The sequence below is a fragment of the Triturus cristatus genome, chromosome 5_1 (genome assembly GCF_964204655.1).
Source record: "Triturus cristatus chromosome 5_1, aTriCri1.1, whole genome shotgun sequence".
In the NCBI taxonomy this organism is placed as follows: Eukaryota; Metazoa; Chordata; class Amphibia; order Caudata; family Salamandridae; genus Triturus; species Triturus cristatus.
In genome coordinates this window covers 679,442,385-679,454,877 of record NC_140587.1, presented here as the reverse complement: position 1 = coordinate 679,454,877, position 12,493 = coordinate 679,442,385, and positions in this window count along the sequence as shown.

Sequence of the window (12,493 nt, the reverse complement as noted above, 5' to 3'; positions counted from 1 at the left end):
CATGAATTAATTTCCGATAGCCTTGTCCGGTTTTTCATAATCATTAGTAATTGTTTTCTGCCACCATCAATGTCCGGATTTCACAAAGAGTAACCATGGCGTTTGTCTACTCACATTAATTCCAATATGTGGTAGCTCCCATATATGAGTCAATGCTCATATAGCTCACACCAGGGACCACCATATATCGATGGTCCGGTCAAAATTAGCACATTGCTAATTCTAATTGTATCCCGCATTAATACGTGCCAGACCTCAAACTAGATGGAACATAATCAACTTGTGACTATTTAGTATTCACTAGGGAGATTCAGTACCGGCAGCCCGGTCGGAGTCTTTTAACTCTTTCCATCCGCGTCCCGGTACCGTGACGTTGACGTTCTCATTTAAACAGACGTCTCCGAGGTGCGCGGTTGCTGAATCACGAGCACCGCGCGGTACGGACGTTCGCCGGATAGTAGCGGCACCAGGTAAAGACCTTAAATAACACTACACCTCCCTTTTAAAACTTCTTCCCTTGATGGACCTTCCCTTAAAACACGTTTCTTTATATAATTTTTCAGTTTGGCAACAAATCCGGCTGTGTATACAAACATCGAGAACTCTAGTGGAGTGACACCACGTATTAAGGTACCCTTCACATTGGTTATTTCTGTTAGGTCTACAATTAACGTACTTGTTTCGGTTACTAATAGTCGTAACCTTGTCTTTGCAGTTTCGAATTCAATTCTACCCAGTGGCACCTCACTTATGGAGTCCACCCACACGAAGTCCACCGTTATACCTTATTCACAAGGATAAGCGGGTAAGCCTCTTTGGCTTTACACAGCTAATTAATAACACATTAGCCTCATGCAACAGCCTCATTTTAATTTTCATTAATTTTAGGCACTCCATAAGGCCCAGTACCCATCTAGGTTGCCCTTCAGTCCTGATGAAGATCCGCATGGCCAAGGTCCAAATTTCCTCTTGAGGCCACAAAGACGGATCGAAACGTCGACGCCCTTTATTATAGAGCCTGGAATACGTTCATTTATTCACGTGCCTTATTGGAATTAGTTTCCAATGTATCTTGTAATTGTTTAATTCAACGGCTGTACTAATTAATTCAACGTGACCAGGCTATTTCATTTGGACGGTGATTGACAACCGGTCCAGTGTTCAAGTCTTTTAAGTATTTTATGTCACAAATCTCTCGAATACTTTCTCTTTCCTTTCACTTTTTCATATTCCAACACCTCACTCTTTGCACGTTCCCCTTGGAACAACCTTGATTGAAATTTGTCAAAAGTAAACTACAAAAATAATAAATGCTATAAGAATTTTTGATGCTGGTTGGTTGCATGTCTTGTTTTATATGACAAATGTTATATTGAGTATTGAGGGCTATCTGAGTTGATGTTGCATAGCCTAGAACATTTAAATGATAACACTAAGAAAGGACTTATAGCCTATTTCTGAATTCAGGTCTAGGACCATTGTTTTTTGTACTACATTGCACCCAGGTCCTTGACTTTTTGGGTTACCCCATTTTTGTAATGGTTTCAAGTATATCTTCAAGCAGGAATGAAAGAAGAAACTACAAAGGAAATTGGGAAACAAAAACCCGACAATCAGTGAATGGTGAAAGACTAAAGGCTTGGGTTTCCTTAATAGCCGTCTTAATGGAAAAATTCACACATAAAGAGAAGCAAGCGCATCATATTCCCCACAGGAAGCATAATCAGGCAGACAGCCACCAAACCTGGTATGGTACGGAATTACACAAGCAAAAACGCCTAATATTACGAGAAATTAGAATAGTGACAAACCAGTTAAAACAAACCCTGGGCAGAGTTGGGGAGTGCCAATACGCAGAATTTCCTGGAGTTTCCTAAAAAGTCAGTGGAATTCTGCTCCACTCTGCCCTACATGCAGGTGGCAGACCTGGAGGGCACCTGACCCCCAGACTGTCTCCTGCTTTGCAGCACTTACCTGTGTCTAGTGTTCTCCACCATGCCCGGGCTGCCTTCCTCTTTGCTCTCCTTGGTGGAGAAGAAATCCCCCTATGCTTTACGTCTTGTAGGACTGTGTATGCGCATGCATGTGCAGTCCTCCAAAGATGTACAGCGTAGGAGGTTTTTCTTTTCCAACGAGGAGACCAGGACAGAGGAGGACAGCCCGGGCATGGCAGAGAGCACCAGACCCAGGTAAGTGCTGATACTCCTCTCCCCTTAAATCTCTCCACGGGGTGGGCTGCAGAGCCAAACTCCGCCACACCGTGGAGTTTTTTCCATACTCCGCTTTCTCAGTGGAGAGCGGAGTTGGAAAAACTCCGAAAACTGCACTGGTAGAGTAGAGTTTGCCACCCACCCCTGGTAAAAACAAGGAGGAATATCAGATAAACATAAGCATAAAAAATTAAGAACTCAATATAAGAAAAACTGCCGCAAAGGAAAAATAAAACACTACCTTATCATTGGGAAAAAACTTCTTTTGGCGAGTAAACAACCAAATGGGGAAGAATTATGGCAGGTGATAAATGCCCTGACACATGGGAAATTCAGACAAAAAAATGCAGGGATTAACGCAGACACGGAGGCGGCTCACTTTCAAGCAATGTACGAAGAACCAGAGCTCAAATTAAAACCTGACAGTCAAGACACAATAATCGAAATGAAAAGGGGCCCATTACCAGCTATGCAGATACCCTCAGGGGCACAGGAAATAATCATCATGCACACTAAACGCCATAGTAAAAACATCCTTATGGTAACAGAAATAGACCAATCAACAAAAACCATAAAGAAATTTAAAAAAGAAGGCCCAGCAGGCCCAAATGGTATTCCAAATGCTCTCTTCAAGGGAGAGGCTTCCTACTTGACGCACCTTTGTTTAATGAGCACTAACAGAATCCCTGAATCATGGAAGGGCAGTATTTTCCAGCCAATCTTTAAAGGTGGAAATCTGACACAGCCTAGCAACTACAGACTCATTGCACTATTATACGTTGAAGCTCAGTTATATGCTGCCTGTCTGCTAGAACATCTTAAAAAATGGTCAGATGACAATAAACGTATCCCTCGGACCCAAACAAGGTTCAGGGTTGGTGCAGGCACACTAACAAAAATTACAGCACTACCGCTATTAACCTAAAATGCCAAATACAAGAACAAGTTCTCTTGCTTTTTGGACCTCAAGTCTGCCTTTGACCATGTCCCCCGAAGACATCTATGGGAAAAACTGGGGCATCCCAAGCAACTTACTGAATGCCATTAAAGAACTATATACAGGTACCTGGACCCATGTAAAAATAGGTAATGGCAGCTGGGTAACTAAGAAAATTTACACTCACAATGGATTAAAGCAGGGTGTGTTGGCCCCAAGCCTCTTTAACTTGTAGTTATCTGATCTTTAAGAAGCACTCCATGAAGTAAATGCCATCCACCAACGTTAGCCAATGACAAAATCAGGTGCCTTTAGTATGCTGATGACATAGTGCTTCTACGCCAAACTCCAATTGGGCTTCAACGCAGCATGAGTGCATTAGCTAAGTACATGGACCGACATAGGCTAGAACTAAATTTATCTAAAACAAAGGTAGTGCGGTTAGTGGATGCCAAATACAAGAAACACGCATGGAATCTGAACGGGAAAAAGGGCGAGGCAGTCGCCTCATACAAATATCTGGAATTTAAAATCAAAGAAAAACTGAGCTATCAACAATGATGGCTAAAGTCCAAAATCTCATATACGGCTTCAAATTATTAAAAAATAAATTAAGCTGTCTATCCTATAGCTATCTACTATCTGTCATGTCCGCACAGATAATACCTTCTGTGACCTATGTTACTGAAATAATGAGGGGTCATGAAATTTCAACTTTGAATGACATCCATACAAAAGTTTATAAAAACGTCTACCTCATTCAGCAATCAGCATCACCAGCTCAAGTCGTACTCGAGTTTCGTTTCTCCAATCAAATATTACGTAGCGAAGGTGCATTTATCAAACTATGTGGGAGGCTTACCGCATCAAAAACGTATTCTATCGAGAACCTTCGCTAGAAAGAAGCAGAAGCTCAAAAAGAGAATAAAACACAAAGTTCATGGGCAGCTATCTAAGCCAGGTTATAGAGGAAGTTTCCGCTCAATAAATGGGGATCTCCGACATGGGAAAACTGGCCCTCAACAAAGTAATTCACTGTACAACAAAACTCCTGTCTCACTCAACAGATGAGAACATCTTATTACAAAGACGTCATCCTTGGTCATATTGTACTAGGAAACCTCAGGACTATTTATCAGCCCATTTTCAACCCTCTTAAAAAATCAATTCATGAAATTATGCTTTGGTAGGTGGGAAACAAAGGATCTCATACCCTCCAGGAAGACCAGCGTCAAATTCAAGACTGCGGACTGTGTGACTACAAATACAAATCTCCACCACATATTATCTGTGCATGTCCAAAGTTATTAAAAGAAAGAAAGATATTTTTGAAAGAAATATTTATTAACATGAACATTCAAACATGCAGAGAAGCCGTAATCACCTGGTTAGGTGGGTCCTCGATCCCCTTGGTCTGCAGGGGGATAACATCTTTAATCGCGTATTTAAAGGAATTGAGTCGACTTTCAGAAGAAATTCAAACCGACTCTTAAATTTATTGGAAATATTTTTAAAAATCACAATAAAGAAGAAGGACGTCGTCTAGCAATGTTCAATATATACAGAACTAGAAGTCCTATACATTATTTTTATGATGAAGATGATTTTAAAGGTTGCAGCACTGTATGGACAATATAAACTAAAAAGAAACTACTAGTGGGCTTTCAGCACCCATTGTGCCACCCTGTTAAGTAGCCTTTTGAACAAGTCTCAGGCCTACAATTACAGCCTGTGTGTACAGTTGCAAACTGCCATTTCGACATGGCAAAATAAACCTCTCGCCTGGCCTAAACCTTCAGTTTTAATCCATATAAATAACAGGGTAGGTCCTAAACAGCCCATGAGGCAGGGTGCAGTGTATTTCACAATTTGGACATGACTCTCCCATATGATTACATTGGATTAACTTACTAAATTTAAGTGGTAACTTTCAATTGGGAGAAAGTATGAATGTCGAGTTTGGTGTCTAAAGAATTGTAATTTAATACTCTCTTTAATGGTAAAGTTGGATTTTAAGTGACAATTCTTCAAATGCTACTTTAAGAACGTTGGCATTTTCCTGCCCTATCCATTTGGTGCCTGCAGAATGTATCCTGGGTCACACGACCAGGTGTAGCTGGCAATTGGTTTCTCTGCATTGCTCCCAGACAATGAGAGAAAGGAGGAATAGGTATTGGCAGGATGGGCCACTTACGGCATGATGAGGTGGAGGAGCTGTCACATCACAAGCCTCTGCCTGTGGACTCTCATAAAAGGGTTAGACACGCTGAGGCCAGGGCAGAAAGGCAGGAAACTCCAAGCACCTTTTGGAGTAGAAACCTCCAGAACATTATCCTACTTCACAGTGGGTACCAGATATTAATATTGGACCCACGGACCCAACTCTTCAGTACACCACTTGACCTGTGGAAGTCTCAGAAGGACTACTGTGCTGCTTTGCAAGAAGGACTGCTACTCTGTTGCCCTGCTCCCTGAGTGAAAATGACTGGACCTGCATCTTGATACCTGGACCATGAGAGTGCCCCCCAGTACTAGTTGGCTGGCCTTCTGATTGGAGCCCAGCACCTGGACTCGTTCTACTGTGTGTTGTGCCCTTCAATTGGTGTACCCCCATCTTGGACCAGCAACATAAACCTCTCATCCTTGGCATAACCACAGCCACAACACATCCAGGATGCAGGCCTTTGGTTTGGAAGCCTTTCATCGATGGCATCCTCGATGACGACACAGGACATTGCATTGCACTCCTGCAGCTTCTTGGGAACCACCAGTGCAAAACAGATCTGTGACTCAGGACTTCATATCACAAGCCCCTGGTCTGCAGCATCCTAGACTTTATTCAGCGGGACTATCCAGTCCCTATATTCAGACCGCGCTCGATCATGGTTGGTCTGAACTTGTTACTTTGTCCTAGTCCGGCTTGACCAGATTACCACAGTTGGGGCATTTTACTTCAACGATTTTCACTTACATTTTTAAAACTGCATATCTTCATTTCTACTTATTGGATTTTGCCATTTTGGTTTCAAATAATTTATAAAATCTTACTCCATTTTTCAAAATTTATGTGTGAATTTTTTTGTGCTGGGTTTTTCATTTTATTACTTTTTGAAGTACTGCTTAAATACTACACTTATTGCTCAAAAATGAATGTTTACTTTTTTTGCCAGGCACTAGAAAAATTCTTTGTAGGGTCTAAGGGAAATTTTAATGACCTGCCACAGTTCTAATCCCCTAAATCTATAGTGTAAAACAACAAAACGATGAACTGGGGGTCTAGTCAAATCCTGCTTGTTAAGCGGAAAAGTAGAAAAAAACGGGCTAAAAAAGTCCCAAAGAACAAAAAGAAGTGAAAAGAGTAAGAGAGGCAGAAAAAAGAGACAACCAGATGCAATCGAGAGTGAGCCTTGGAGCGGAATAATTTTTTTTGCCAAACAGGGATTGTGGTTGCTGCTTGAGTAGGGTTTCACCCCCTCAACCTGTAATACATCTGTGAGAAAGTTATGGTTAGGTGCTTTATAGAAGAGGTCCACAAGTAAGTAGCAGGGTTCCCCATCGGTCAGTTTAGTGGGTCACGAAAGTGTAGATAGAGGGATCCATCTGAGCTCTCAGATGTATAGAACTAACAAGTATCTCTGCAGAACTGGGCCTTTTGTCCATGCTCTCTTGCCTAAGCAGGGAAGCCCATCTAGGTATGGATTAGTCTCCCTTGGCTTTGGCTGGAGGGGGTCATGTTGGACTTGGCCCTTTCTGCATCCACAAACATTTTGCCTTCGCCAACCTGTTTTTTTAACCTGTTTTTGCTGGCTTTTAAGACTATGCACACTTTACCACTGCTAACCAGTGCTAAAGTGCATGTGTGCTCTCCTTTAAACATGGTAACATTCGTTTACAGCCAATTGGCACATTGCATTTACTTGTAAGTCCCTTGAAATGTGGTATTACATATACTGAGTGCCTGTAAATTAAATGCTACAATAGGGCCTTCAGCACTGATTGTGCCACCCACTTAAGTAGCTTTTAAACATCTCTCAGGCCTGACTGACATTTCACCCTGAAATTTTAGATTTTTTTTTGCAAGGCTTAAACCTTCCTTTTTAATACATAAAAGTGCCATAAGGCAGGGTGCAGTGTATTTAAAAAGTATGACATCTACTTTCTACATTTACATGTCCTGATAGTGAAAACAACTTCTAAATTAGTGTTTCACTACTGCAAGTCCTGCCTCTCACATAGGATAACATTGGGTTTCCTTAATACATTTAATAAGTGATCATTTTCAATTGGGAGCAGGTAGGGGTCTCTAGTTTGATATCTAAAGAATTGTAATTTAAAACCGTTTTTAAAGGTAAATTTGAATTTTAAATCAACATTGGGAAAATGGCACTTTCATAAAGTTGGCAGTCTCTTGTCCCAACTATTTGGTACCAGTAGCCTGCATCTGGGGCACACCACTAGGTGTAACTGGCAGTGGGTTTTTCGTACTACTTCCATACAGTGAGAAAAAGGGGAAATAGATGTTCACAGGAGGGGCTGTTTCTGATTTGATAGGGGGGAGGAGCTGTCCCCTATCATACTTACACATCACAAAGGTTCTGCTTTCGCACACTCACAAAATGTTTCACACTAGTCATTTGGGCCACCTGACAAGCTTGGGCAGGGAAGCAGGAAATTCCAAACACTTCTGAGGATAGAACCTTCTTCTATTTCAAAGCTGACACCAAGTATAAGTATTGTACCCTCAGAACCAACTCTTCAGTACACATCCGGACCTGTGGAAGACTCAGCAGAAGGACTGCTGTGCTGCTCTGCTTCCAAAGGATTGCTACTCTGCTGCCCTACTACTCTGCTGCTCTGCTGTCCTGCTGTATGAGTGAGAAGGACTGGACCTGCATCTTGAACCCACGACCACCAGAGTGACTCCAAGAGCTAGTTGGCTGATCTCCTGCTTTAAGCCTCTGGGCCTCTGGGACAGAAAAGGCTCTGACCACCTTGTACCCTGCACCTGGACTTTGTGTCCAGTCTCCCAAATGGAGCCGCCCCAGTCCTGGACCCTTGGAATTGGGCCTGTGGGAGTTCTGCCAGCCCATCTGTTGTCTTCATCAGGCCTGATGCAGTGCAACATATTTCCTTGTTTCTCCACCAAGAACTGCCAATGTGTGACCCATCTCCATGCAGCTTACCTGAAGTGCTGCTGCACAATGCATCTCCATGCAGGACCTCGCATTACAGCCCCGCAGCTCATCAGGAACCATCACTGCGTGATGCATCTCCATGCAGGACCTTTCTTTACAGCCCCCCCCCCCCGAACTGATGCTGCCCGATGTATCCTTGACTCAGGGCCTCGCACCGCTCTGCAACCCGGATTTAAGGTACTTTGTTCAGCAAGCCTAACTTGGTCCCTGTATCGGGCCCATGCTCCATGGCAATCGGCCTGTACTTGTGACTTTATCCTGGTCCAGTATGACCAGATGACCACAGTTGGTTCTGTGTGCTTTTAAGCACTATTTTTACCCAAATGTTCGAAATTGCCAATCTCCGGTTCCTTTTGGTCTCAGATAATTTATTACATTTTATTCTATTTTTTTAAACTGGTTATGGGACTTTTCTTGTGTTTGGTTTTCATGGTATTGCTGTTTGAAGTGCTGCATAAATACTTTACACATTCCCTCAAGCCTGACTACTTATGTGCCAAGCTAACAGAAGCATAAGCGCAGGTCAATTTAGGGTGGCTTGTGACTTTACCCTAAAAGAAGTTGGTGTTCACCCCCTCAACCAATCACCCAGTTCACTACACTAAAGTGGCGCTAGACAGCACAAAATATTTTTTTACCAATTTATTTTACAGCGCAAAACTTGTTTTGAGTTGGAAAGTACGCTACAAGTAACACAAATCAGTGTGAAGCATTGATTTGCGTTACTTAGCACCAAGGGGGCGTTACATGGGTGGTAAATAGGCATTCCCATGCAAATACTCATGCCTTTTGATGCAAAACCCTTTCTATTAACGAATGTAGACAGAGTTTAAAACCAAAAGTTAATACCATCTGAAAGGAGGCGTTAAGAGGATAAATGTTTTTGTTTCTCCTTTCTTTTCCTACTTTGCATGAGTGCTGCACTCTGCATCACACATACAAAGTGGGAGAAGTGTTTGAACTTGTCTGGGCTTAGGAGTTTGTACAGGAAGGATACCCTTCCTGTACAAAACCTATGCTTGACTCAGGCACTCACCTTAGCGCTATGACGCTAAGGCATATGCGGGAAACTCAAAAGCTCTGAATAAGTCATTGCACATAGATTCACATTCTCAGTACTATCATTAGGACTTACAGACGTCCCCACCTGATATTCTGCCTCTCAAGTGTATGTTCTTTTCTCTCTGGCTCTGTAGAAATAAAAATCTTCTCAGGGGCTTCACTGATAGACCTGGTCCTTTTAAACCAACAAAGAAGAGATTGGCACAGAAGCTGTAATATAAAAGACATCTTTTAATTTAACCTTTAAGAGGGAAAAATGCGCCATACAGAATTCTCGAATCACTGTAGGAGACATTTCTAAGGAGTACAGAGAACAGGGGCATTATATACCCACACAGGGGCTGAAAAAAGGCGGTACAAGTACACATGAGAAAAGTTATGCACATAGATGGTCATACAGAAACTGCACAGTCAACAAGTAGGAGGAGTAATAGGCTGCTGACATCAGTTAGAACAGCCTGACAGTTCTATACTAGGAACAGGTGCACTCTACTAGCTAAGCACATCTGAGCATGTGCAAGACTCTGGGAGAGGGAAACAGCAAATGGCCAGCACATAGCTAACTAAAATGGCTGCCAAGTACAAAATGGCTTTCAGCTCATGCTAAGAGAATAATGCAATCTTCAACAGCTCTGTTAGTCTATGAGCTCACAAAGGCTTTGGTAATGTTAAATTTAAAGTCCATGCACGCAATGATGCCTTTATGTATAAACACAAAATCGAATCATTGTTGTTGAAATCTCCAGATATGACCTCTCCATCAACTCTGAGTCAGAAATACATGGCCAGGCAGGCCCCTAGACCTAGGCCTAAGGCTACTGATTGACAGATCACAGGTGGGGTGGCACATAACTAGCAGGACATACGTGTGAACAAGACAAACCCAGATTAGTTTCACAGATAGGTAGTGACAGCACTATGGTCCAGGGAGATTGGCCCAAATAAAACACACATGGCCGGTGGGGTGCGCGTTCCCAAAACACCATAAAGTTCGATGCCACATGAAGTTAGGAATACTCAGCCAATTAGGACACAGTACACACAACACACACAGTGATCACGTTCTCACCTTGTCTGACTTCTGGACACATTACCTGCTGGCCCTCATTGCGTCCACGCAAGGTCGAGAACCACCTGCATTTGTCATCAGGTGGGAGTAATTTATGGCTCAAAGACTAGGCCTACATTCCTTGCCCTAAACAGGATGTATTAATTATTTTATGATGCTAAAATTCTGAAATTCCTAAAAGATGCTCTATACGATTGCACTTTTAGCCAGTCCTCAGACCTGTTTCTGTATGCTGTACTCCCGGCCACAGTGTTTAATTAAACCAACTGCACCCTTTTACCAATGGCCTCTCGTCTTTGTATTTTCAAGGTAAATTTATATTCGAGCAACAGTCTACATGACAAGTAGATACTCAATATCAGACCATTTCTTTGCCTGGTAACACCTGTCAGGCACACAACCCCCACAGCAATTTATGCTGCAGGATAGATCATAAAAAAAAGAATTCAGCCCAGGGCCTGCCCTTCATCCTCAGATACTTTTTAGTGAATTCCTATTGTGAGGGTCAGGCCATTGGTGCAGCACCTAATACTCAACTGGCCTGATCTGTTTCTGTCTATTCCTGTAATTACAAAGTACCACTCCTCCTCATTGGATAGAGACGCAATATCTCTTCTCTCTGTGCTACTCCTGGTGTCTGAAAGGGGAGTTATAATGCCAGCAGGAGGGCCTCTGATTAGCTGCGTACAGAGCTAGTTGCTTGGGGAAATAGTTTACATTACTTAGACTAGCTGGGTCTTCCTATCCATTTCTCGCCTTCAGCTACACTGCATACAGACATACCACTGAGTCAATCAATCAATCAATCAATCAGTACATTTATATAGCGCGCTACTCACCCGCGAGGGTCTCATGCGCTGGGGTGGGGGGTGCTGCTACTGCTCGAAGAGCCAGGTCTTGAGGTGTTTCCTGAAGGTGAGATGGTCCTGTGTCAGTCGTAGGTGTGCGGGGAGGGAGTTCCATGTTTTGGCTGCCAGGTAGGAGAACGATCTTCCTCCGGTGGTGGTTCTGCGTATCCATAGAACGGTGGCGAGGGTGAGGTTGGCGGAGCGGAGCTGGCGGGTGGGGGTGAAGAATGAGAGGCGGCTGTTGAGGTATTCGGGGCCCATGTCGTGGAGAGCTTTGTGTGCAAGGGTGAGGAGCCTGAACGTGATCCTCTTGCTGACGGGGAGCCAGTGCAGGTTTCTCAGGTGGGCGGATATGTGGCTGTGGCGAGGGATGTCGAGGATGAGTTGTGCGGAGGCGTTCTGTATGCTTTGGAGTCGTTTCTAAAGTTTGGCAGTGGTTCCTGCATATAGCGCGTTTCCGTAGTCCAGTCGGCTGGTGACGAGGGCCTGGGTGACGGTCTTTCTGGTTTCGGTGGGGATCCCCCTGAAGATTTTTCGGAGCATGCACAGGGTGTTGAAGCAAGAGGATGAGACGGCGTTGACTTGCTTGGTCATCGTGAGGGAGGAGTCCAGGATGAATCCCAGGTTGCGTGCGTGGTTCGTGGGTGTCGGTGCAGTGCCCAGCGCTGTGGGCCACCAGGAGTAGCGCCAGGCGGATGGGGATTGTCCGAGGATGAGGACTTCCGTTTTGTCAGAGTTCAGCTTCAGGCGACTGAGCTTCATCCATTCTGCGACGTCTTTCATCCCTTCCTAGAGGTTGGTTTTGGCGGTGGCTGGGTCTTTGGTGAGGGAGAGTATCAGCTGGGTGTCGTTGGCATAGGAGATGATGTTGATGTTGTGTCTGCGTGCGATGGCGGCGAGGGGGCTCATGTAGACATTGAAGAGGGTTGGGCTGAGCGAGGAGCCTTGGGGTATGCTGCAGATGATCTTGGTGGCCTCTGAGCGGAAAGGAGGGAGGCGGACTCTCTGGGTCCTATCGGAGAGGAACGAGGTGATCCAGTCCAGGGCATTTCCTTGGATTCCAGTGTTGAAGAGGCGGGTTATTAGGGTGCAATGGCATACGGTGTCAAAGGCTGCCGAGAGGTCGAGGAGGATGATAGCGGTTGTTTTTCCGTTGTCCATCAGGGTCCTGA